This window comes from Typopeltis vanoorti, chromosome 5 (genome assembly GCF_054136105.1).
Source record: "Typopeltis vanoorti isolate ZY-2024b chromosome 5, IOZ_Tvanoo_1.0, whole genome shotgun sequence".
Taxonomy (NCBI): domain Eukaryota; kingdom Metazoa; phylum Arthropoda; class Arachnida; order Uropygi; family Thelyphonidae; genus Typopeltis; species Typopeltis vanoorti.
In genome coordinates, this window is record NC_143553.1 from 168,283,601 (window position 1) to 168,310,910 (window position 27,310).

Genomic DNA, 27,310 nt, shown 5'->3' on the forward strand with positions numbered 1-27,310 from the left:
CTGAAAAAAGAAAGAAGCAGGCATTCCGAGACAATAATAAAGACTGACCGAACAAAAAAAAGAAAATAATTATTTATTAATTTGATTAATAAATAATTATTAAAATAATAATTAATAATCATTGATCAGGGAAGCACTTAACAAAAGAGTGACAAAATACGGTTTCCCAGATGCAAACCATTTCGAAGGAAATGATTGTGTTGGTTGGCACAAATGATTTGAGAGGCGAGAAGTATTCTATGAGGGATGATGTAAATGAGCTGTAAGAAGAGGCAAAAACTGAAGAGCAAGAAGGTGAAGATGGTAAGCCTCCTGCCAAGCTGTGATAGAAGCAAAATGAGGAATAAGAGAGGTCAGGTGTCTGGAGAGAGCATGCTGAAGTGAAAATTCAGGAAAACTTCAGCAATTAGTGTGGAAGCAAGTGAGTTTGCGTGAAGGCACCCATGAGGTGGGTGAATGTGAGAATGACCAAGTGTGGAATCTAGTATTGCAAGCAAAAATATTGAATAGGGTAGTCAATTCAGGAAGTAAAGGTGGGTTGGGGCCTAAAGGGATAATGCAGTTTCTATACACTAATGCCAGATGTATCGGGAAGAAGAGGGAGGAGTTTTTGGCATTGGCTAGTACAATCTCGCAAAAAGTTATAGGCATTAGTGAGACTTGGCTAACAGCACATGAGTAGTTACAGGGATTGAATGTGAAGAGTTTAGTACTGGGATGCTTAAAGGTCAAAACTGTATAACTGAGAGGAAACCTCCACATAGTCTTTAAAGGATTGTAGAGAAAGCCAGGGCTTTTTTCCTGACCTAATGTCCAATCCTCACCATCTCGTGGAGAACCCTGTTAAGTATCCTGAATACTGAACGAACGAGAATGAGCTGCAATTTGGGAATTAGCCGAACAAATTGTATTCTTATTGGCTTAAACCATAATTTAAAACGATGGTACAACATCATAGAATTTCATTCCAGCTGAAACGTCACCTGGCTAAACAAGACCTCTGTTGTTTTTGCCAGGGAACCAGAGTAAACAACGAAAAGTCAGCAACTGGAACAAATCCTGAAACACATTCCAATTCAGCATCACCAGAGTTCAAGATCGGTCTTATCAAAATAAGAAGCCTGAATGGCAAAGAAATGGAACCAGCTGAGGAAATGAATAAGTATCAGATCGACATAATATGGGTGACTGAAATAAAAAAGACAAACTGGTGAGATCTTTCTGAGCAATAAATACAAAACGTTATATTCAGGCAATAATAATCAGGGAAAAGAAACAGTAACTATAGTATTGAACACTAAATACAAGGCTAATCTTCTTGAATGGTGGGCAATATCAAGTAGTGTGATGTGGGCAATATCAAAATGGGTAACGGGAAAATGAGACTTATTTGTGCCAATGTCCCACAGAAGGTTCTGTTAAGGTAGAAGTGGAGGAATTTTTTGAGGCTTTAGAGAAAGCAACTGACACAAAGAAAAAGGAAACATTGGTCCTTGTTGGGAATCCAAAAAGCAGAGTAGGAAATGACTGCAAGACATACAAAACATATTTTGGGAAAATTTGGAGAAAAGAGCAAAGCTAATAATGGCAAATACCTGTGCAATTTCGGCTCAGGTTATGGACTGGTTATTACTAACACAATGTTCCAACATAAAAATGTGCACCAATTCATATGGAGAGAAGAGGCAAGGAAAAAGAAAAGTCTCATTGACTATGTTATTGTTGATAGTGATGTTTTCTCACTGGTGCAGGACTCTAGAGTGTACAGAGGATTTGAAATGGGAAGTGATCACATTTATTCTTGAGCAGGATAAAATTGAATTTCATATTGTAAAGAAGAACATGCAAGAAAGTTTTCAAGTGAATAAAAGTTGAGCAGCTTTCAGACGTGAACTGTAAACTAAACTACACAAACATTATTCAATAAAAAATTCAAGAGTTTGAGAACAGGAACAAAACATTGGAGATTCAGTGGCACGCCATGAAGAAAACGTTGATTGATTTAGACCAAGAGGCATGTGGTGAGGTTGTCTGTAAGGATAGAAAAATCAGAACTCCATGGTGGACAAAGGAAGTTGTCAGTGAAGGAAAGTGAAGAAAGCATATCAAAAGTTGCTGGCAAATAAGTCAGCTTGTGCTCTTAGAGAATACAGAGGCAAATGTAAGAAAGCTAAACACTATGCAAAACTAGCTAAGCAAAAATCATGGGAAGACTGGTAAGAGCATAAAAAATAAATATCAAGAAGGTGGCAAAATATTCTGGACGCTGTTGAGAAAAAGCTCAGAAATGAAGGAAAGAGGGCTGTGAAAGGAATCACAGATGATAATGGTGACATGAAAACTGGTGAAAAACATATCCTTGGTGAATGGAGTAATTACTTTGAAAAACTGCTACATGAAACAATCAGTGACAGCACTGTGGTAAAAAACATTCAGCAGGCATGCAATCAGGAAGACATATCCATACTTAAAGTAGAAAAAGGTCATCAAAATCCTGAAATGTGGAAAAGGCAGCTGGAGTAGATGATATTAGACCAGAAATGCTCAAGTATGGAAGAATAAAAGTCTTACAGTGACTATACTGCATAGTTCAGAGGGAATGGACAGAGAGATGAATTCCAGAATGATTGGAGTAGAGCTCTCATAGTACCCATATAAATAAAAAGAGAAATAAAACTGAATGTGAGAATTAAAGCGATATTTCTCTACTGAGTGTTCCCAGTAAGATTTATGCAAGTATACTTGAGAAACGGTTGAGAAGGATTGTGGAAAAGAAGCTTGGTGAAGAACAAGCTGGATTCAAGCCAAACAGAGACTGTCAGGATCAGATTTTCACTTTACGACAAATAATTGAGAAATCACGGGAATATAACAGCGATCTGAATTTGAGTTTAGTAGATCGAACCTTCCTAAGAGAAAAGCTATTCATAACACCACAGTTATATGGTGCCAATCAGGCATTATATCAAGCAATACTTAGCCTTTATTTGATTTGTAAGTCAGCAGTTAGAATAGAAAGTACAGGATGATTGGTTTGATGTTAAATCTGGTATCAGACAAGGATGTCCATTATCCCCTCTGTTATTCATCATATATATGGATCACATTATGAAGGAAAGTGGTATTAAACCTGATATAAAAATTGGAGATGTTAATCTTAACTGTTTACTTTATGCAGATGATGTTATACTTCTAAATAAATCCAGTACAAGTCTGCAAGATTCCCTGCCTAAATTGAATAAATTTGGTATAAAATCAGCCATAAAAGACAAAGAAAATAGGCGGAAGCACTGAAAATATCAACTGCATTGTGAATGGAGAACCTATAGAACAAGTAAAATATTTTAACTATATAGGCACGATTTTTAGTGAAGATGGTAAATTAAATATGGAAATAAACAACAGAATCAAAAACACCGGTATGGTAGGAAGTGAACTGAATAAATTTATATGGAATAAGATAGAAATTAGTCAAAACACTAAATTAGCTGCATAGAAGACAGTGTTCAAACCAATTTCAACTTATGGATCTGAGAGCTGGGTTAGAAGTAAAACACTTGACCAAAGAGTGGAGACCGCAGATATGAGAGTCCTGAGAAAGATTAGGGGCATGAACAGATGGCATCAATGTCGATATCATATTAAAAATGAGGAAATTGGGAAAGAACTTGAAATTGTTAGCATCAAGGAATGTGTTAGCAGAGCTAATATCAGGTGGTATGGCTACTTAAACAGAATATTATTATGTGACACCTCCAGGGAGTCGAAAAACTCATAGAGGGAGGGCATCTACTCTACAACTCTCCATCTCCACCACTCAATCCACAGACTAGAACTAGCTGCAACTACACCACCACCCTCCTGCATCACTACTGTTTCCACAGACAATCACAAACATCAATGACCACAGCGGGATTCAAACCCGCAACCTTTTGCCTGGAGAGCAGATACACTGACTGCTTGGCCAACCAGGCTGGTACATTCTAGGAAGGAAATAGAATTTATACACCAACTTAAGGCAGCATGTGATGGAGGAGACTAGAAGTGGGAGAGTATTGGACCTGGTTATAGAATCAAAAGAGATATCCATAACTAGATGACCACGATGCCTCTGATTGGAAGTGAGAATACAGTTTTCACTTTTTATTATTACGGGCAGCTCCAAGGAGTCCTTAGACTCATCGAGGGAGGCTCAACATCATGTCAACAATAACTATTCAACATTCACACAGTATCAATCATACTTCACCTTGAACTCATTTATAGTCATGGCACCCACAACAGACTCTGGCAGCTTATTCCACTCATTTACCACTCTCCAAATAAAAAACCTAGCTCTAACACCCTTGCTAACCACACTCTTACCAAGCTTCCGTGGATGGCCCCTAGTCCTCCCATTACCAGTCCTATTCTCAAAAATATCTTCTGAATTAATCTTATAGAAACCCTTCAGTAATTTGAATGTCTCAATCATATCACCCCTTTTCTGCCTATCAACCAATTTCTGCAACCCACAAATCTTCAACCTGTTCTCATAAGGCTCATTCCATAGTCCTGCTATCGTCTTGGTCACTCGTCTCTGGATCCTCTCCACCTCCTCCCCATCAAGAAGAAACCCTGGCGCCCAAATCTGGGCACAGTAGTCTAGATGGGGTCTTATCAAGGCTCGATACAGAGGAACAATAACCTGTTTGTCTCTGCTCGTTAAAGTGTTTTTCAGCAACCAAGTGATTTGATGAGCTGATTTTCCTACTTTTGCAATGTGTCCCCTAAACTTCAACTCCCTATCCACCAACACTCCCAAATCCCTGGCCTCGTCAATCTCCTAGAGTACAGTTCCACCAATGTGATATATTGCTGCTAATCTTTTCACTCCAAAATGCAAAACCTTACATTTTTCCACATTGAATTGACATCCATTCTCCTTAGCCCAGTCCTCCAAACTATCCAAATCATCCTGCAAAATTTTGACATCCTGAGCATTCACTATTGCTCTGCCCAACTTTGCATCATCCACAAACAGACGCACAGTTCCTCTCAGATCCTTTCCTATATCGTTAATGAACAAATTAAATAGTAGTGGTCCAAGAACAGAACCCTCTGGCACACCACTAGTCACAGGTCGTCTTTTGGACTCTACTCCTGAATAAACCACTCTCTGATATCAACCACCCTCCTATCCATCTCACCCCCATATCCATTCTCATATGCTGCAGTTTACTGATTACAATTCCATGTGGTAGCCTATCAAAGGCTTTAGCAAGGTCCAGTAAATCACTGCAAACCTGTTACCCTTATCCAGTTCAGCCATCACTGTGTTATAGAACGTGAGCAAGTTACTGAGGCATGATCTACCCTTCACAAAACCATGCTATCCCCATACAGTATCCCATTTTCATCTATCCAATCTTGTATTTTCCTCTTGACTATTTTCTCCAAGACCTTGACAACAATTGAGATTGTAAATAGGAGAGGAAAGATTACAGTCTAACCAAGTGGAAAATAAACTTCCAACATCTTTCTCTAAATCCTGAGTAATTTAATAAGGTGGTACACCTTTTGGCAACTCGTATAGGTAAATATGACCTCTCCATTGCTTCTGCCTTAGTATCACCACTTCTGGGTCTGGCTCCCACTGATGAGACCTCAATAAAGGTCTAAACCGGTCTGGGTAGTGGCCCTTCCCTTAATGCATAGGATTATACATGTTTGCAAGGAAATGTGCTTTGCATTATGGGAGATACTGAGACGAGGAGTGATGATAGCTTGGTCCACCTTTACTACGAGTTGCCTCAGTCCTGAAGATACTTCAGGTGCAAACTTTGTTTGCTTACACTTGGATAAAGGATTAAACTAAATTTATTATAGTCTAACCAAGTGGAAAATAAACTTCCAACACCTACTAAGAGATAATTACTTAAGGAAGCATGTGATGGAGGAGACTAGAAGTGAGAGAGTATTGGACCTGGTTATAGAATCAGAAGAGCTATCCATAACTAAGATGACCATGATGCCTCTGATTGGAAGTGAGCATGCGGTTTTGACTTTTGAGATTGTAAATCGGAGAGGAAAGATTGGCAAAGCAAGTATTTTCTGTCAGGTTGGCAGGAAGATCAAGATATAGGTAGACTGATACAGTAAAAAGTGCCTTAGAAGACAGAAATATAAGATCTGATAATACTGGAGTCTTGACAGGTAACAGATTGATTTCAAGGAAAATTGTAAATAGGAGGTTAGTAATGATGCAAGTTTTTCATGTAGTACTATCATATCCTATATTCCTCTGGAGGGTACATGTCAGGAATTTGATGATAATGATGATGGACTTAGTATTTTCAGAGAAGACAAAGAAGATAGGATGGGAGGAGGAGCACTGCTGATGACAGTAGATGAATTGCAGGCAAAAAGAATAAGAAACAGGTGGGAGGGTGGCTGTTCATGTGAAGCAATCTGGTGTGAGATTAAGGCCAGTAAGACAAAATATACAGCTGGTTGTTGTTATAGGCCAGGGAGTTCCACAGATGATCCCCTCGGATAAATCTTTTTTCTTTTTTCTTTTTTTTTTTTAATGTAGCCATCGGATTACCTAAAGTTGGACAAGCCTGAGTTATTCTGAAAGAATACAAGAAAAAAAAAAAAATTAGGCTATGTGTAAAAGTATCTAAAACGCTCACGGGTAAGAAATTATGAAGAATCTATATTCTATATAAGATAAGCATAACAAAGTGACAAAATGTTGTCACCTTGTAACAAGGCTTGTTTAAGCATTTTCACTAGAAAATTCTTAGAAACAGAATAAAGATTACTGTAAAATGAATCACATATGATAAAAATGACATAAAAACTGAAGATAAGGATATCTAGAGTAATAACTTTGAAAGACAGTTAAATGTGGATGTGACTGAAAAGTAGCATGAAATATTCAAGAATGGTATATAGTCAGGAATACAAGTCAATACTTGTGATAAATCTCCATCAGAAACTGGAATGCTGAAACAGTTTGAATAGATGATATTAATGGAAGACATGCATCACCAAATTAGTACAATGAGTACAGGTCAAGTGGTTATTTGGGGGGACTTCAACTATGGAGATGTAGACTGGAAGGATAAAAGATCACATTATAGGAAGGAAATAGAATTTATACACCTACTAAGAGATAATTACTTAAGGCAGCATGTGATGGAGGAGACTAGGAGTGGGAGAGTATTGGACCTGGTTATAGAATCAGAAAAGCTATCCATAACCAAGGTGACCACAATGCCTGATTGAAAGTGACCATGCAGTTTTGACTTTTGAGATTGTAAAAGATGAGGAATATTCCATCAATAATGGATATATGTGGAACTACAAGGCAGGTGATTATGACAAGCTTAGGAAGAAGCTTAAATCTGTGACATGGCATAAAACACTGCAGGTAAGGATGTTAGTAGTGCATAGGATATAGTTAAGGGTCATCCAGAGGAAGCTGTATTAAATTGTATACCTAGAGTAAGGCAGGTGAATCAGGTAGGAGTTAAATGGATGAGTAATAGCATTAAGCACATTGCAGAAGAAGAAAATGCTATGGAGGGTATATAAAGAGAAAGGTGACCAGCAAACTCATGAAGAGTACAAGGCCTGACAAGAAAGGCGACCAGCATGACAAGGAAGACAAATGCAGATTATGAGAAGAATCTAGCCAAGCAGGCCAAAGGAAATCCCAAAGAGTTCTTTCGTTGTGGCAAGTAAGAGGAAGAATGACTATGGAAGATTAACATAATGAGTGGTGATGATCACGAGGAGACAGAAGCAGATAAAACAGTTCAGTTACTGAGTGACCACTTTGCAAGGGTATATCATCCTGGTGAGGTTACTGCTTTAACCTATCTCGCAGACACTAATATGAAAACAGAGGTGGATGAATTCGAGGTTCTTAGGATATTGCAGAATCTCAATATAAATATAGCTGTGGGATTAGATGGCATATCAGCTGGGATTTTGAGAGAATATGCAAGGGAACTGGCAATGCTTTTGATTAGGCTCTTAATTTAAATCTCCGGTGTGGTAGAATTTCAAGGGAGTGGAAAGAGGGCAAAATAATCTCCATTCAGACACCTGGGATGAAATAGTGTCATTTGCTTATTGTCAGATCAATGAAGCTGCTTCCTCTGGCATTTTCATATGATGGGGATTACAGTCATCATTTAGTTTGTATAGGGAATTTGATGATAAAAATTCTATTGTTTGTGCTCTCGTTAAATCATCAAACCGAATGGGCATTACTATCTATTCCAAGAATTAAGCCATGACTGATTGTAAAATCCAAGATGCTGCCCATTTTTCTAAGTCATATTTTTTATATCAGTATGATAGTCAGGATCAGTGGTTCTTAGCCTTTCTTTGCCTGGTGGTCCATTTCAACTATTTGTATGGCCTTGCTTCTCCTGCTCAATTTTACACTAGGTTAAATACTCAAATAAGATAATTATATTATTAGGCAAACCTAAATTACCAACAGCATATTTGAGCTAATAGTTAATTAAAAATGAATACTGATATAAATTAATTTTTAGCCAAAAAAGATGTAGACTAACTGTATTTAATAAGCCGATCATTAATGGCTACCCTGAGCTTGATGAGACCCTGCGAATTTTTCAATATCAGGTTCAATGTTCAACAAAGGAAGTATCAAGACTCCTCTTTCACTTATATTCAAATCTATTTTGCTGCTCAGCAAACAATTGCAACATGACACTGAATCCTTTCTCGACCAAGTATGAAGAAGGAAAAGCAATGAGCAGCAATTTTATTTCTTGCCAAAGCTAAGGATACTTGCCTTGCATGTTGCCAGAATCTTTCATACCCATGCTGTTGAAATTGTACTTGAGCTTCAAAATCATTTTCTAAGTCAATAAATTCTTCACAAGAATTTGGATGAACAGAAGTGTCATCAGAAAGAAATGGATTCATGACCCAATCAGGTATTTTAAGCTCATCAGTCTTTGAACCTGATCATCAAGTCTTCTTTCAGTGTCAGAGGATGGGAACAATAACATTCCAAATCTGTATCTAATATTAAATCATCATCTATTATTTGTAGACTTGGGAACTACAGAAAATCTTGTCTTGCAATGCTCTGCTTGTAGAATGTTATTTTGCTGATAAATGCATTTATAATTCCCTTTGCTTTAATAATATTCATGTTGTTCCATGCAATTTGATGTTAATTTCATTTAATTTGGTGAAAATATCAGAAATATTTGCAATGTCAACTTTTTCCTTTTTTATAACATTACACATGTTCTTATCATGTGAATTAAGAAATTCCAAAACAGTATTGTGGAGATCATTAAAGCGTTGCAGACAGTTTCCATTTGAGAGTCATCTAACTTCAGTGTGAAGCTAAAGACACTCAAATTCTTCTTCATTTTCATGGCAAAATTTCCAAAAAATACAGGTATTCCATGACTGGGCTATTATTTTATTCACTGCTTTAATAACATCATCCAGAGTCTTATGTAGTTTACTACTAAGTGCTATCTATGAAGAATGCAGTTAATTGTAAAGCTATTTGAAACTGCTTCTTTTAAATGTGCTATAAATCCACAAGAACAGCCAATCATAGCTGTTGCCTCATCTGTTATATACGCAAAATTTATGAGAGGGATGTTAAAGCATAAAAAAAGTCTAACATCCTTAAAAATTGTAGAACCCTTTGTGTAAATTTTCATTTGTTCAGCAAGCAGAAACTCTTCAATAATTTCTTCATTAGTATTTATATAATGCACATAGGCCATTAATAAGCTTTGTTGTCACATACAATTGTCTCATCGAGTTGCAAGGAAAATTCTATTATTTTTTAAATCATCAAAGTTTTTTTTCTATGCCCTTTGCCATTTTTCATCAATTCTTGTTGACAATGAACTATTATTATTACAGGCAACTTCAAGGAGTCCTTAGACTCATCGAGGGAGGTCCTAACAAGAACAACTATTCGAATTTCACACAGTATCTATCATACCTCGCCTTGAACTCATTCACAGTCATAGCACCCACAACACTCTGGCAGCTTATTCCACTCATTCACCACTCTCCAAGTAAAAAACCTAGCTCTAACACCCTTGCTAACCACACTCTTGCCCAGCTTCCATGTATGCCCCCCAACCTCAAGTGCTCCCACCACCAGTCCTATTCTCAAAAATATCTTCTGAATTAATCTTATAGAAACCCTTCAATAATTTAAATGTCTCAATCATATCACCCCTTTTCTGCCTATCAACCAATTTCTGCAACTCACAAATCTTCAACCTGTTCTCATAAGGTTCATTCCATAGTCCTGCTATCGTCTTGGTCACTCGTCTCTGGATCCTCTCCACCTCCTCCCCCATCAAGAAGAAACCCTGGTGCCCAAATCTGGGGCACAGTACTCTAGATGGGGTCTTATCAAGGCTCGATACAGAGGAACAATAACCTGTTTGTCTCTGCTTGTTAAAGTATTTTTCAGCAACCAAGTGATTTGATGAGCTGATTTAGCCACTTTTGCAATGTGCCCCTAAACTTCAACTCCCTATCCACCAACACTCCCAAATCCCTGGCCTCGTCAATCTCCTAGAGTACAGTTCCACCAATGTGACATATTGCTGCTAATCTTTTCATCCCAAAATGCATAACCTTACACTTTGCCACATTAAATTGACATCCATTCTCCTTAGGCCAGTCCTCCAAACAATCCAAATCATCTTGCAAAATTGACATCATGTGCACTCACTATTGCTCTATCCAACTTTGCATCATCTGCAAACAGATGCACAGTTCCTTTCCTATATCGTTAATGAACAAATTAAACAGTAGTGGTCCAAGAACAGAACCCTGCAGCACACCACTAGTCACAGGAAGTCTTTTGGACTCTACTCCTGAATAAACTACTCTCTGATATCTCTCCATCAACCATCCTCCTATTCATCTCACAGCCCTATATCCATCCCCATATGCTGCAGTTTACTGATTAGAATTCCATGTGATATCCTGTCAAAGGCCTCAGCAAGGTTCAGTAAAATCATTGTAAACCTATTACCCTTATTCAGTTCAGCCGTCACTGTGTTATAAAACGTGAGCAAGTTACTGAGACATGATCTACCCTTCACAAAACCATGCTGTCCCCCCTTACAGTATCCCATTTTCATCTATCCAATCCTGCCAAGACCTTGACAATGATTCCTGATATGCTGATCGGTCAGTAATTTACAACAGCAGTCTTGGAACCTCCTTTATGCAGTGGAACTATTTTCCCCTCTTTCCACCCCCAAGACTCATATTAAACAAACTGGTCAAGGGTACAGACAATTCTTTAGCCGCTTCACGACACGAGCTGGTATACCATCCAATCCCACAGATGTATTGACAGTGGGGTTTTGTAATAGACTATTCACCTCCACTTCATTCACCACAATTCCCGTATGCTATTGGTTCATTCATTTCTGCAATGTCACCACCTGGATGATATACTCTTGCAAAGGGCTCGCTCAGTAACTCAAATATATCAACTGATTCGGTTACCTCCCTACCATCAGCATTCTTTAAAATCATTCTGCCATATACATTTTTTCTTTTACTTGCAACAAATCGAAAAAACTGTTTGGGATTCTCTTTAGCCTGCATGGCTAATGTTATTTCATAATCCGCTTTTGCTTTTCTTACCACACTCGTTACACTTCTGGCCTGCAGTTTACACTGTTCATGTGCCTGCCGGTCACCTTTCTCCTTAAATTCCCACCACAGTTATTTTTTTGCAGCTCAAGCTTAATGGTGTTATTCATTCATTTAACCCCTACTTGATTTATTATTCGGACTCTAGGTATACAGTCAGCCATTGCCTCATGCAAACACTTCTTAACCGCCTACCATGCACTATCAACATCCAGCCCTTGCAGTTTTACATGCCATGGCACTGAACCAATCAAACTCCTAAGCTTGTCATACTTACCAGTCCGATAATTCCACATGTACCCTGTCTTAACTGTAAATTCCACACCTTTAGCCACCTCCCAAGTCAAGACCCTATGATCACTCTCACCAATTGGTGGCAACGTGGTCATATTCGTTACAGCCAAATTCTCAGATGCAATTACTAAGACAAGCACTCTCTGAACCCTAGTATTTTCCATTACATGCTGTCACAGATAGTTATCTATTAATAACTGCATAAAATCCAATTCCTTCCTCCCATGTGTCCTCTCCTCCTTCCAATCAACGTTACCATAGTTGAAATCTCCCATAATAATTACCCTCCTTCCACTCATTTCTTCTATTTGCTTATGCATACTATCTCCACCATCTATTCCATTACTTGGTCTATAGCAGCATCCAACTGTATATTGTGTTCAGCTAGCCTCAATCTCACACCAAATAGCCTCAAATGTGCTCTTTTCTTTATCTTGCAGTTCCACTTCTATTTTCCTTGGCTGTAGCTCATCAGCTATCATCAGTAACGCCCCTCCCCCCCACTTTATTCTCCCAGTCGCTCCTGAACCTCCTGAACACACTATACCCCTCACATTCAATCCCACTAGCTATATCATCTTCTGTCAGCCATGTTTCACTAATGCCAATAACCTGTGGCCTGGAAGTGCCAACTAAGGCCAAAAATTCTTCCTTCTTGTTCCTAATACTTCTGGCATTAGTATACATGAATTGCAGAAGCCCATTTGTCCCATCCCTATTTTGATGCCTTATACTAACTATCCCATTCTGATTTGTTGTCCTTCGTACTCACTCGGGCATATTACACACATTCATATTCATTCTTCAACAATACCTTTTCAAGTCTCCATACACCGAATCCATTTAAATGTAAACCATCCATCTTATATAAATCCTTTCGCCCATCAAACTCACTCCACACCACTCCTACTGCATAATACGCGCATAAAGTCATTAGAAATTTTGGCCCTCCTTCTATACTCTTCACTGTCATACCGAAGCAACAGACTCGTCATCCTAACTCTCTCACTCTTCTTTTTTGCTACCTCAAGTAATTCCTTCAAATTCTCTCTCATAGCCATTTTGTCTCCTTTCAAATCATTCGTTCCTGCTACTACTATCAATTCTTTCACCCTCTGTTTTGGCATTCTAATTGACTCGCTTATATCCTTATTGCTGTGAATTTCATCATTCTAAAACTTCATTTATAGCTAGTAAGATGAGAGTTTTGCCAATAGCATGTAGCTTTCCACATTTGGCAATTAATTTTGAAAGTGTCTGTAAGACACAACAAGTCCCTTCTCTTGTTGGTTACTTTGTTTTGCAACCAACCCTTTAAAAGTCTGGGACGATTTTTAAATTTAGTCTTTAATTCACGAACATACTCCACATCCTTTTTTTTATTTGGGTGCTTTCTTCTTAATTTGGCTTTATTTGGATGCTTTCTTCTTAAATGTTCAATCATTCTTGAAGGCTTTACTCCTTTATTTGAGAAAGTTTTTTTCCACATATTAAGCAACTACTCATTATTTATAGATGGAATAATGCCATATTGTAAATATTCACTTGAATATTCAAGACCTTTTCTTTTATCATTATTATTAAGAGAGACCTCCAGGGAGTCAGGGACTAATTGAGGGAGGCCACATATTTATTCCTGAATTCATTCACGTTGCTTGCACTCACAACATCCAACGGCAATCCATTCCAATCGCACACCACCCCATGACAATAAAATTGAACCCCCTCACTCCCTTCTTAGCAGCATTCATTCTCAGCTTGCTTCCAAGGATGCCTTCTTGTCCTTTTCACACCCTTCATAAAATAAAAAATTCCATCAACTGACATCCTGTATGATCCTTTCAAAAGTTTAAGTCTCAATCATATCACATCTCTTTCTCCCATTTGCTAGTGTCTGCAGTCTACAAATTCTCAACCCATCTTCATAACCAGTATTCCATAATCCTGATATAATTTTTACACTCTCTCCAGTATATCAGAATCACAATGGAAACCAGGAGACCAGACCTGCACACAATAGTCCAAGTGAGGTCTTATCAACACCTTGTCAAGAGACAAAATGACATCCTTATCTTTACATTCTTTACATGTGAGCATTCGTTTCAGCATTGCAATTATCATTTGAGTTGTATTTGCAATCTTTGCTACATGCCCCCCCCCCTGAACTTCAACTTTCTGTCTACTAACACTCCAAGATCCCTAGACAGATGTTTCTTCTAGCATATCCCACCAATATAATACGACATTGGATAGCTAATCACACTGAAGTGCATGACTTTATATCCTGATATCATTTTTATACCTTTGCTGCCATTGAACTGACATCCATTTTCCCATGTCCACAATTCCAGCCTACTCAAATCATTCTGCATATCATCAGAATTCCTGATTACCCTACCTATCTTTGCATCATCAGCAAATAACTATGTTGTTTGTCAAATCCTTCCCAATATTAATATATATAGATTGAATAACAGATGACCAAGCACTGATCCTTGTGGTACAACAGTGGTTACCTTTCAATCTTGCAGACTCACATCCCCCATATACCACTTTTTCATATGTTAGTCAGCCATCCCCTTATCCATGCTAATATTCTATAATCCAAACCCATATTGTCCAATTTATGCAACAGTCTAGCATGCTGTATTCTGTCAAAAGCCTTAGCAAAACCCAAAAGTATAATGGTGTATCCTTCCGCCAATTTATCTGGGGGTTTTTCATCCTGCAAGCAGGCAAACTGGACCCATGAACACACAGGCTACAGTCATAGAAATATGGCAAGGAAGGCAATGGGAAACCACCTTGCACCATTATCTCCCTAGTAATCAGCTGCAACCCTCTCAAAGAGAGGAAGCCACAGGATCAGATCAGATTCCTTTCACATCATCCTTTTATTATGAATCTCTTGCTTAATAAGATTACACATGCTGAACTACAAAGCAGGAAATTATGACCAACTAAGGAGTATAGTGAGTTCAGTGGCATAGGATCAGTTGATTGATGGGAAGAATATCAACAGTGCATGGAAAGCATTTAAACAATACTTAAATGATGTGATATCAGAGTATTATTATGATTATTATTTGATACCTCCAGGGAGTCCAAGGACTCGTCGAGGGAGGGCACCTACTCTACAACTCTCCATCTCCACCATTCAACCTCATCCACCAACTGCATTATCTACGCCAATGCCATCTACTGTCCACTAGTCCAGCGCTTCCCAAACTGTGGGCCACGGCCCGCTTGGGGGCCATAGGTTTTGTTGAGGGGGGCTGTGAAATAATGAAAACAAATTGAAATGTTTTAAGACTAAGTAGATTTTTTTCTCTTAAAAGAAACGTATTTAATTTTTATTATTTCTTTTTTGTTATTTTTTATATTTTAATGGAAAAAAAATCACACATTGGTGCGGGTTCACAAATTTTGCTTCCTGTATTTCGGTGCTTAATGAATATTAGTAAATATATGCTTATTCATATAAGTTTCATTTCAAAGCAAAAATCTAAGAATTGCAGTTTCAAATATTTCACCTGATATTGACTTTTTGTGTAGCAGTATTAAAACACATTCATCACATTAAATTGTTATTAAACTTATTTTATGTTTTTAATACTTTCTTTATTACTAATCGTTTTAAGTTTCATGTGCTTGTACTGCAAATGTACAATAATAATATATCTCTCTATATAAAAATATGAGATAATGTGCCATGTCAAATGTGCAAGTAAGATGCTAAAAATGTAGTATTTGCATTTGATTTTTGCAATATTCGCTGTGTATGTTTTGTATTGAATATAAATACAATAAATAATAAATTTAGTTGAATCCTTTATCCAAGTGTGAGCAAACAAAGTTTGTGCCTGAAAGTATCTTCAGGATTGGGGTAAGGTGATACAACACCGGGAAACTCGTTGCTAAGGTGAAGCATGCTAACATCACTCCTATCTCAGTATCTCCCATAATGCAAAACACATCTCCTTGCAGATATGTATAATGTTATGTATTAATGGAAGGGCCACTACCCAGATATTATACATATCCACAAGGAGATGTGTTTTGCATTATGGGAGATACTGAGATAGGAGTGATGTTAGCTTGCTCCACCTTTGTAACGAGTTGCCCAGTTTTTGAGCAGGATAAAATTGAATATCATACTGAAAAGAAAACTATGTAAGAAAATTTTACAAAGAATCAAAGTCAAGCAGCTTTCAGAGTCACTTTATACTCAAATACATGAATATTATTCAAAATAAATAAATAAAATAGTGGAAACAAGAACCAAACCTTTGAGATTCATGGCAGCCACCTTACCCCAGTCCTGAAGATACTTTCAGGCGCAAACTTTGTTTGCTCACACTTGGATAAAGGATTAAACTAAATTTATTATAGTCTAGCCAAGTGAAAAATAAACTTTCAAATACAATAAATATTATAATAATATATGTCTATATTATGATTTTGTTTCGAGAGGGGCCGTGAAATATTTTAATTTTTCCAAAGGGGGGGCCCTGACATCCAGAAGTTTGGGAAACACTGCACTAGTCCACATCTACCACCACCACTAGTATTTTCACAGACCATCACAAACATCCATACCACGGCAGGATTTGAACCCGCAGCCTTTTGGCTGTAGAGCAGATATGCTAACCACTCAGCCAACCAGGCTGGCAAAAATATGTGTAACTCATTGAGAGAGGGCACCTGATCTACAACTCCTTCAATCCACCAACTACACCAATGCCACTAGTATTTCCAAAGGCAATCACAAACATCCATGCCCATAGAGGGATTCAAACCTGCAGCCTTTTGGCTGGAGAGCGGATACGCAAACCACTTGGCCAGCCAGGCTGGCAAAAAATTACACTGCTCCTGGGTGGGCTTGAACTACCAACCTTTCGGTTAACAGCCGAATGTGCTAGCTAATTGCGCCATGGAGGCTCACAAAAACAAACGAACCCTATGAGACTGATGTGACTTGAACATGCAACCTTCTGATCTGGAGTCAGACGTGCTGCCATTGAAGCACTAGCCCACTAATGTCCCGAGAATTTGACTCCTATCCTATTTATTCTTCAAACTCTAGAGACACATTCTGATATTTCATTATTTAAGTATATTTTAAATGCTTTCCATGTTCTGTCAATATTCTTTCTATCCAGCAACCAATTCCATTCCACTGAACTCAGTCTACTCCTCAGTTGGTCATAATTTTCTGCTTTGTAGTTCAGCATGTAACAATCATAAACTTAGTCACTTCACAAGTGATTACTGCATGAATGCTGCCACCAACCAGAGGCAGAATAGTTACATCTTTAACTGAAACACCCTCTGACACTATAATCAAATCTAACACTCTTTGACCTCGAGTTCCTTCTGTGACAGCCTGCTTGAGGAAGTTATCCTGCAACAGTTCAATAAATGCATTTTCATTTTTCACGAGATTTTACTGCTATTCCAATCAATATTTGGATAATTAATGTCTCCCATTATGATTACTCTTTTCAAGCTCATCTTATCAATTTGGTGATGCATTTCTTTATCACTAGCAACCGATCCCCCAGGTTTGTAACAACACCTCACTATGTATTTTTGCATTTTTGCACAGGCGACAAACGCTAAACAAATTCCTTAGCCACCTGAACAAACAACATGAATGCATACAATTTACCATCGAAATCGAAAATCAAAATTCACTCCCATTCCTAGACACACTAGTGACACATCTATCCTTCATGGTCTACCGAAAACCGACACACACTGGCCAATACATACATGCTGATTCATACAACTACCCATCACAAAAATATGGAGTCATTAACACCCGTTAAAAACAGAGCTACAACAATTTGCTCTAAGCAGCAAGCCCTGAAACAAGAACTAAAAATCATCAGCGACACATTCATAAATAATGGCTATAACAAAAATACTATTAATAAAATACTCCATAAAACAACAACAAAAAAGTGTCAAAAGAAAAATTTTTCTTATAATAAAAATTTCTTAAAGAAAGGGTGAGATCTAGATTACAGTAAAACCATAGCCATCCCATACATTAAAGGGTTATCAGAAAAAATTAACAGAATCCTACAACATTATACCTCAATGCCACCTTTAAACCACCCACTAAACTTAAAACCATATTCAACTCCTCTAAGGATCCTCCCATTAGCACAGCCTGGAGTCTATTGCATCTGCTGCACCTGTAACCTACCGTACATTGGTGAAACAGGACGGACAATCCCTATACACAGAAAAGAACACATTAGACACATTAAATATAACCATTATGGTGAAGCAGGCCTCTCAGACCATACGCTCAACACCTTACACACCAAATCTGGAAAAGCACCCACTCTTTACACCACACAAAAACCTGGTATGAAAGGAAATTTAAGGAAGCCTGCGAAATCCTGATAAACCATCCAAATATCAATAACAAAGATGGCATGAAAATTCCAAGGATCTCGATGGCACACATTCAGCCTACCTAATATATAAGATCCAGCATAAGTCAGAACTCTAGCCAATCTTCAGCTAGTATTAGAAACCATTCCATTCCAACATTAATGTACAAGTATAATCATGATGTTAATAAAGGGTGTCCCAAAACACGCAAGAAGTAATTTTGATAGAAAACACAGGTTTTTAATTAAAAATTGTAATTTCTTATTGATTCATAAAGTATACAGTATAGGGTTATGCATGGAATAGCATATCGGGTAAATGGCCTCCAAGGCTTTGCTGGCACATACGCACTCTTTTGTCGAAAATTTCCATGACCGTTTTGCATAAATGTGGCTGAATTTCGTTGATACAGCGCTCAAATTCCTCCTTCAAGGCGTGGGTGGTAGTGGGCTTGTTGGCATAAACCTTAGATTTCAAAAAACCCCAAAGAAAAAAGTCCAACAGCGTTAAGTCACATGATCTGTGCGGCCAATTCTGATCACCAAAACGGGAAATTACACGACCAGGAAATAACTCGTGCAGTAATTGAATTGTTTCTTGAGCTGTATGGCATGTGGCACTGTCTTGTTGAAACCACATGTCGTCCACATCCATGTGTTGCAATTTAGGCACAAAAAACTGGATTATCATGTCGCGATAGAGAGCACCATTAACTGTCATTGCCTTACCAGCCACATTTTCGAAGAAAAATGGACCGATGATGCCTCCACCCCAAAATCCGCACCACACAGTGACACGTTGTGGATGCATTTGTTCCTCAACAATCACTCGTGGATTTTCTGAACCCCAAATGCAACAATTTTGTTGATTAACGAGGCCATCAAGATGAAAATGAGCCTCATCACTGAAGATGATTTTGTTCGAAAAATAAGCATCCACTTGTTGTTGTTCCATAAACCATTCAACGAACTCTCTTCGCTGTGTGTGGTCAGTAGGCTTCAGTTCTTGAGTCAATTGAACTTTGTAAGCATAAAGATGCAAATCTTTCGTGATAATACGCTGTAGAGAGCTTCCTGAAATGCCCAATTCAAGATCACGGTGCCGAATTGATGTTCCTGGACTCTCAGCAACACTCTCACGAACTGCTTCGATGTTTTCTGTTGAATGACAGCCAGAGTGTATAAGATCACTAATTGATCCAGTTTCCTTGAATTTTTTAATTAATCTTTTTACAGTTGATGAAGTTAAATCACTATTCCGACCATATTTTGTACGAAAATTGCGAACTGTAGCTGCCAAACCTTCATTATTTTTAAAATATTGCTCAACAATGAAAATGCGTTGTTCTTTCATGTAGAGCTCCATTTTTAATAACCCTGAACTGTCAGCTGTCACGCGGTCTTTTTTTCCTAGTTGGCAACACTTTACCGCATAAATGGCGCTAAATTTAAATCTTGCGTGAATTTTGGGACACCCTATATATGTATATTGATAGATACTTGCTGTTACGTCCAATGTATTTCTACAATCAACAGATAACACTAATAATAGGACTCTAGTGTTGATATATAATTTTTTTTTTTTTTTTTCACCAGAGGTCAGGCCAACAATTGTTGTAGCGGTTGGTCAGTATCTTTAACAACCCAGTTTGATTGTAGTGTACCTTGTTTTCTGTGTATAGTTGTATGCTCCAGAAGATGACCTTGACATAATGGTCGAAACGTCGAATGTAGATTTTAGTTATGTTAAACTAAAGTTTTTATTCAAACACGGTAGTTGTCTCCATAATTTTCAAAAATGCATTCGGATCACCGTGTAAGCTTAAAAGAAAGGAAAAAACCTCACTATGTAATTGATCTTGTTAGATTCCACCTCACACCAGATGGCTTCAAACTCACTACCACATGAAATACTGTTAGTAGTAGTAGTACTACAATCATAGGTCTCAACTCTAACTGGATTCAAGTCATCTGATATCATTAGTAGCATGCCCTCCTCTCCTATCCTCTCTATCCTTCCTAAAAATAGTGTACCCTTTACACTTGATACTAGTTAGTATGTCTGATTCTGATAACCAGGTCTCACTAACGCCTACAATCTGAGGTTACAACACACTGACTAAGGCAACAAACTCTACCCATTTGTTTCTGATACTCCTACCATTCATGTGCAGACATAATAATCTACCTGCATGTTCTATTGTATACTCTTGTCTGCAGTCTGCATGACACAGTTGGACAACTTGCAGATCCCTATTCTTTTCTAGTGCCTTTTTCACTAATTTTAATAGGCTACAGTGCCACACAATATCAATGAAGTGCACCATATGATACCACAGGCTAGATGTAAACTGCAAACCAAGGTTGTCAGATAGGCATTAGAAAAAGCAGTGGATTCTGCTAAAAATAGTCCAAATTAATTATTCAAGTAGCACAACAGATTATCGAAAGGTGTAATGATTATCAGTTACATTATGCATTGGTTTTATTGATTATGAGAATAACATCCTCATGTACCAGGGGGGGGGGGGGGTATTGTAAACAAAGTGTCAAACCTTCCTCCAATTGGTGAAAGTGATTATGAAGTAATCAACTGGATCACTATGACCCAAATGATCAGCAATATCAGGACTTTTTATGAGAAAGGGTTATAAGTGGAACCATAAGGCAGGTGATTGTGACAAACTCAGGAGGCAGCTTGCAGCTATGTCATGGAACAAGAAATTGGATGGGAAAGAAATCAATACTGCTTGGTCAGGAAGTATGTGACAGAGACAATAACTAAATATATTCCAAAGTTCAGGAAATTAAATAAGGTAGGTGTAAGATGTATATGAGGAGTACAAAGAGCAAGGAACCAATTATATATTTGGTTTAATCATTTATCCAAGTGTAAGCAAACAAAGTTTGAATCGGAAGTATTCTCAAGACTGGGGCAACTCATGGCAAAGGTGGTATAGTATTCCACAATGCAAAGCACATCTCCTTGTGGACATGTATAATGCTATGCATTAAAGGAAGGCTCACTACCCAGACCGGTTTCGACCTTTACTGAGGTCTCATCAGTGGGAGCCAGACCCAGGTGGTGATACTAAGGAGAAGTCATATTTTCATATACGAGTTGCCAAAAGGGATCACACCTTATGATTAAAATTCTCTGGATTAGAGATAGTTGACAGAAGTTTTTTTTTTCTTTTTTCACTTCACTATGCTACCAATTATATATATTTGGTTTAATCCTTTATCCAAGTGTAAGCATACAAAGTTTGTGCCTGAAGTATTTTCAGGACGGGGGGCAACTTGTGGCAAAGGTGGTTATCAATTATCAAAATCCATAACGCAAAGCACATCTCCTTGCGGACATGTATAATGCTATGCATTAAGGGAAAGGTCACTACCCAGACCGGTTTCGACCTTTATTGAGGTCCAATCAGTGGGAGCCAGACCCAGTGGTGGTGATACTAAGGTGAAAGTAATATATATGGAAATATGACTTCTCCATAACTTCCACCTTAGTATCACCACTTCCCTTAACCTGCCATTAGTAAGGTGGGGTGTCACAGACCCCAAAGATTTTAAATTGACTATAACTTTTTAACAACGCTTGGCAGTGAGTAATGCCTCAGTACAGCTTCCCCTCCCGTAACACGCTACTCGATGGCACAGACGACGGGCCGTTGCAGGCAAGCAAGTTTAGCGTGCAGAGGTGTAGGGTGTGCTGGAGTCCACCAAATCCCACCTTACCAAAAATGTGCCTATATTTACTTCCAAAACATAAGTTGTTTTCATGTATATTCTACTAAAATATTATCATTACTACTGTGTCTTCTATATTTTTACTTACCAACTATAAGAAAATACGTTTTCGTAAATATTTAGAGGGTATTTTGAGAATAATATCTTTTTTTTACCAGATGAGTTACGAGCAGGAAGAACAGAGGTTACGTCAACTTATAGATGACGCTGTGACAGGCGAGGAGCCATTTAGTGGAGATGAAGATGATTGATAGTGAAATTGATTTAGAATTAGTCAGTAACCATGAAACTGTTACAGAACAAGACTGTGAGGAAGAATCCACAAATGTTGATTTAAAAGATATGGATTTCTATAATACACTACATTATTTGGGTGGGTCTGTAGGATCCCACCTTACCACTTTTGTTACATTTTCCCACCTCACCAGCACCAGGTTAATGCATAGCATTATACATGTCTGTAAGGAGATGTGCTTTGCATTATGGGTATAACTTCTCATCAAAAGAGTGATGAGAAGTTATACCACCTTGGCCACAAGTTGATGAAACTGATACAGAACAAGACCACGAGGAAGAATCCACAGAGAATCCACTAATATTGATTTAAAAGATATGGATTTCTATAATACACTACATTATTTGGGTGGGTCTGTGGAATCCCACCTTACCACTTTTGTTACATTTTCCCACCTCACCAGCACCAGGTTAATGCATAGCATTATACATGTCTGCAAGGAGATGTGCTTTGCATTATGGGTATAACTTCTCATCAAAAGAGTGATGAGAAGTTATACCACCTTAGCCACAAGTTGCCCCAGTCCTGAAAATACTTCATGCACAAACTTTGTTTGCTTACACTTGGGTAAAGGATTAAACCAAATATTTAATCGGTAGCATAGCCAAGTGAAAAAGAAAAAAAAATAACTTCTCTCAACTATCTCTAATCCAGAGAATTTTAATCATAAGGTGTGACCCCTTTTGGCAACTCGTATATGAAAATATGACTTCTCCATTACTTCCACCTTAGTATCACCGCCTCTGGGTCTGACTCCCACTGATGAGACCTCAATAAAGGTCGAAACCGGTCTGGGTAGTGACCCTTCCTTTAATGCATAACATTATACATGTCTGCAAGGAGATGTGCTTTGCATTGTGGGATACTAAGGCAAGTGATAAGAAGTTATACCACCTTTGCTATAAGTAACCCCCAGTCCTGTAAAACTTCAGGTGCAAACTTTGCCTATACTTGGATAAACGATAAAACCAAATATATAATTGGTAGCATGGCCAAGTGTGTGTGTGTGGGGGGGAACTTCCATCAATGAGCAAGGAAGGAAGGTTATTTGCTTGGCAAGGGTAGAAAGGTGCAGTATGAGCAGCAGTTAGCAAATGAGGCCAAAAGAAATCCTAGGGAGTTTTTTAATATGTGGCCAGTAGAAAGAAGAAGGATTGTAGAAGGATGATGTTGGTCAGTGATAATGGTAAAATGATAACCACTGAGGAGATATAGTACAAGTGGTAAATGATCAATTCATTAAAGTAATCCATACTTGTGAATGTAATACAGAACTTGAGAGCAGTGGGGACGGAAAGAGACTGATGGTGAATGAGCAGGAAGTACTTCAGAAATTGGATAAACTTGATGTCAATAAAGCCATTGAACTTGATATATCACCACGTCTTGAGGGATTGTTATAAGGAGTTAATATAAGCTTTAACTTAGCTTTCTAACATGAGTCTTAGACTGGCCCAAGTTCAAAAGGAGTACAAACAGAGAAAAATCGTTCCACTTCATAAAGGAGAATGATAAGACTAAGGCTTTGAATTATAGTCCGATCTGCTTGTCTGGAATTATATTCAAGGTGTTAGAGAGGCAGCAGAGAATTCTCTTTGATGGACAGCATAGGTTTGCTAAAAGAAGATCATGTTTTAGTAATCTGCTTAATTATTATAACAGGTGACAAATTATTATTATTATTATTATTATTATTATTATTATGTTACACCTCCAGGGAGTCCAAAGACTCATTGAGGGAGAGTGTGCCAACAGCATCGAACGATTGATCCCTTCTAACTACTAACCGCCCTCAAACTTGCTTAACTTTTTGTGTGAGCCATTAGAGCAGTGGCTCTACCAAAACAAGGAGATGCGTGTACAGTAGAGCATATTTAGATTTTGCAAAGACCTTCAACAGATTTCCACATTACATGCTGATAATTAAATTGGAACAGACAGAGTGGATGGTGCATTGGCTGTCTGATAGGTATCAGCAGATTGTGTATGGGGTAACGACATTCCAGAAGAGCAAAGTAAGTGGTGTACCTCAGGGACCCGTTTTGGGCCATTGTTTAATTGGTAAATAAATGACATTGGAAAGGGCTTGAACTGAACTCTTGTTGCAGATGATGCAAAGTTGAGAAGCATAAAGTTACTCTTCCTGGTCACCAGAATTTTGTTTATATTAACCTATAGAGTTTATTCTCACATAAACACAACACCAATTAAGATACTGTATGCAATAATATATAGAAATCTTGTTATTTGAGCAGGGACCTCTTATTAATTTTCGACCCAAATTAATAAACTGGTTTTAACTAATTTAAATATGTTAAAATTTTATTTTGTACATAGTTCAATTTGTATCTGAGAAGTAGAATGGAAGTCGTTGCATCCCATAATGCAGAGCATTATACATAGAGGTTAATGAAGTCATTAACCTCTATATACAAGTAGCCCAGTCATGAAGTTACTTCATGCACAAACTTTCTTTGCTTACACTTGGATAAAAGATGAAACCAAGAATATTTCTTGGCGTCTTTAATTTATAGTTTTTAAGACTATAAATGAGTGAGTGTGTGGAAATACCAGTTCAATGTAGCAAAGTGTAAGTTTTAAATTTTGGGAAGCAAAGATGGGATGCAGAGTATAAGATTGATGGGTATCTTAAATGACAGAGGAGATGAAAGATCTGGGAGTGATGGTAGATAAGGAGCTGAAATTTCTTGGATATTTTACTAAAATAGTGAGAACAGCACAGTGGATTATGGCAATGATGTGGAGATCATGTCAAAGTAAAAATATTATGATTCTATTGTAGAAGGCCTTTGATCAGACTGTGTATGGATTACTGTGCACAGATTTGGTTGTCTGTTTTCATAAGGATGATGAGTTGTTGGAGAGGGATCAGAGATGATTAAGTCCATTTTGGATCTCTGAAATATTGAGTATGAGGGCAGAATGAGAGAATGCAAACTGCAGAGCTTAGTGGAGAGAAGGAAGAGGTGGGAGGGGACATGATCACTGCATTTAATACAGTGATCATGTTGGTGAGTGGAATACAGAAAATCTCATCCAGATTAATGTGTATGAGATTTTCTTGTTCTTCCCCCATGTCCAGGGGCAAACCTGAAAGCTGTATAAGCAGGGTTTTTTGTGTATGTGGAGTGGTGGGTGATTGCAGAGACAGCAAATGCATTTAAGACTAATGTGTATGAGATTTTCTTGTTCTTCCCCCATGTCCAGGGGCAAACCTGAAAGCTGTATAAGCAGGGTTTTTTTGTGTATGTGGAGTGGTGGGTGGGTGATTGCAGAGACAACAAATGCATTTAAGACATGATCAGCTGTGTGTGTTTGCATGTGAGAGAGAGAGAGCGACCTCTCGCGAGTCTTGAATCCATGGAGGCCTGATGATAATAATAAAGTCAATTTAATAATAATTAGATATTCACTAACTAAATGCACAAATCTTAATGAGAAATATATGAGGAAAGATTGATAAGATGCAATCTACTGAGTCTGAAGGATAAGAGGAAGAGGGAAATATGATATAGACCTACAAGTTAGTAAGGATTTGTTATAGGATCAATGTCTGAAGATAACCTACAGAAAGCTACTTTAGATCTTGAGATAGCCAAAGATTATATGATAATATCAACAGAAAAATCAAAAACTATGGCCTTTAAAGGACAAGATCCAGCAAGAATTAAGATAGTAATAGATAACAAAATCTTATCATATGAAAATGATCACATATGAAAATGAAAAAGATATAAACGTAAAAATTGTAAAATATTTAAAAATAACAGATGTAATTAACTCTATATTTAAGCCAAACCTAGTTCAAAAACAAACCAGACTAAAAGTATACAATACATTAGCCCTACTAGTCTTAATGTATGGAAGCAAAATCTGGACAATAAAATAAAAGACAAACAAAGATTAATAACAGCAAAAATGAAGTTTATGAGAAAAACTGTAATGTATACCCTATTTGATCACAAAAGAAACGAAGAAATTATGAAAGAATTAAACCAAGAACCAGTAATAGAAAAAATTTAAAAATATAAACATAAATGGATGGAACACGTTCAAAGAATGAAAACAGAAAGATTACCAAAACAAGCCTTAAAGTACAAGCCATTAGGAAAAAGAAAACAGGATGTCCTCTTAAACCAGGGGTCGCAAACTTCTTTGACCGTCGACCCCTTCAAGAATTTCTTGACTTTTTATTAACCCCCTCTATTTTACTATTACGTAATTATAATAGGACAAGCAAAAAAGCGCTTATGTGAGTTTTTAGATTATTTATTTTACAGTTACAGTATTTATTGTATGTATAATATAGTATATATTATTATATTGGCTTAACGTCAAACGGAAACTTTTTTTGTTTTTGATGTCCTTCTTAACATTACATATTTGATAGGCGGGATAAATCATATGTAAAATATACAATTTAATTTAGATAATAAAATAACAATAATACAATCTTCCTTATATATATGAAAATAAGACTTAAATAAAAGAGCCAATGGGCTTCACTTCGGCGATGTAACATTATTTAAATGAAGAGGATATTAAATCTCAGATTCAGCATGAAACTCTTTGATTCCGATCTTTGAGTTTCTTATTCGGCTTTGAAATAATGTGGGATTTAATATCCCCTTCATTTAAATAATGAAAATAAGACTTTTATTAACTTAGTATACAATTTACTTACATTGTCAATGTGAAGGATGTGCTTCGTGACTCTTGACAAGATTAGAAATGTTGAGTTCAAAATTAGTAAGTTTCAGCCTTAAATCACCATGGAATTCTATATCTAGTTTATTTCTTTGTTTTGTTAAAATGGAATTAACATGACTGAAACCAGCTTCAACCATGT

General features: G+C 37.4%; 1 protein-coding gene across 3 annotated transcripts in view; it reads right to left on the minus strand.

Moving 5' to 3' along the window:
* The window catches only part of LOC150107043 (uncharacterized), a 312,429-nt gene that overhangs the window by 244,061 nt on the left and 41,058 nt on the right, over positions 1-27,310 (minus strand). The window lies entirely within an intron of this gene.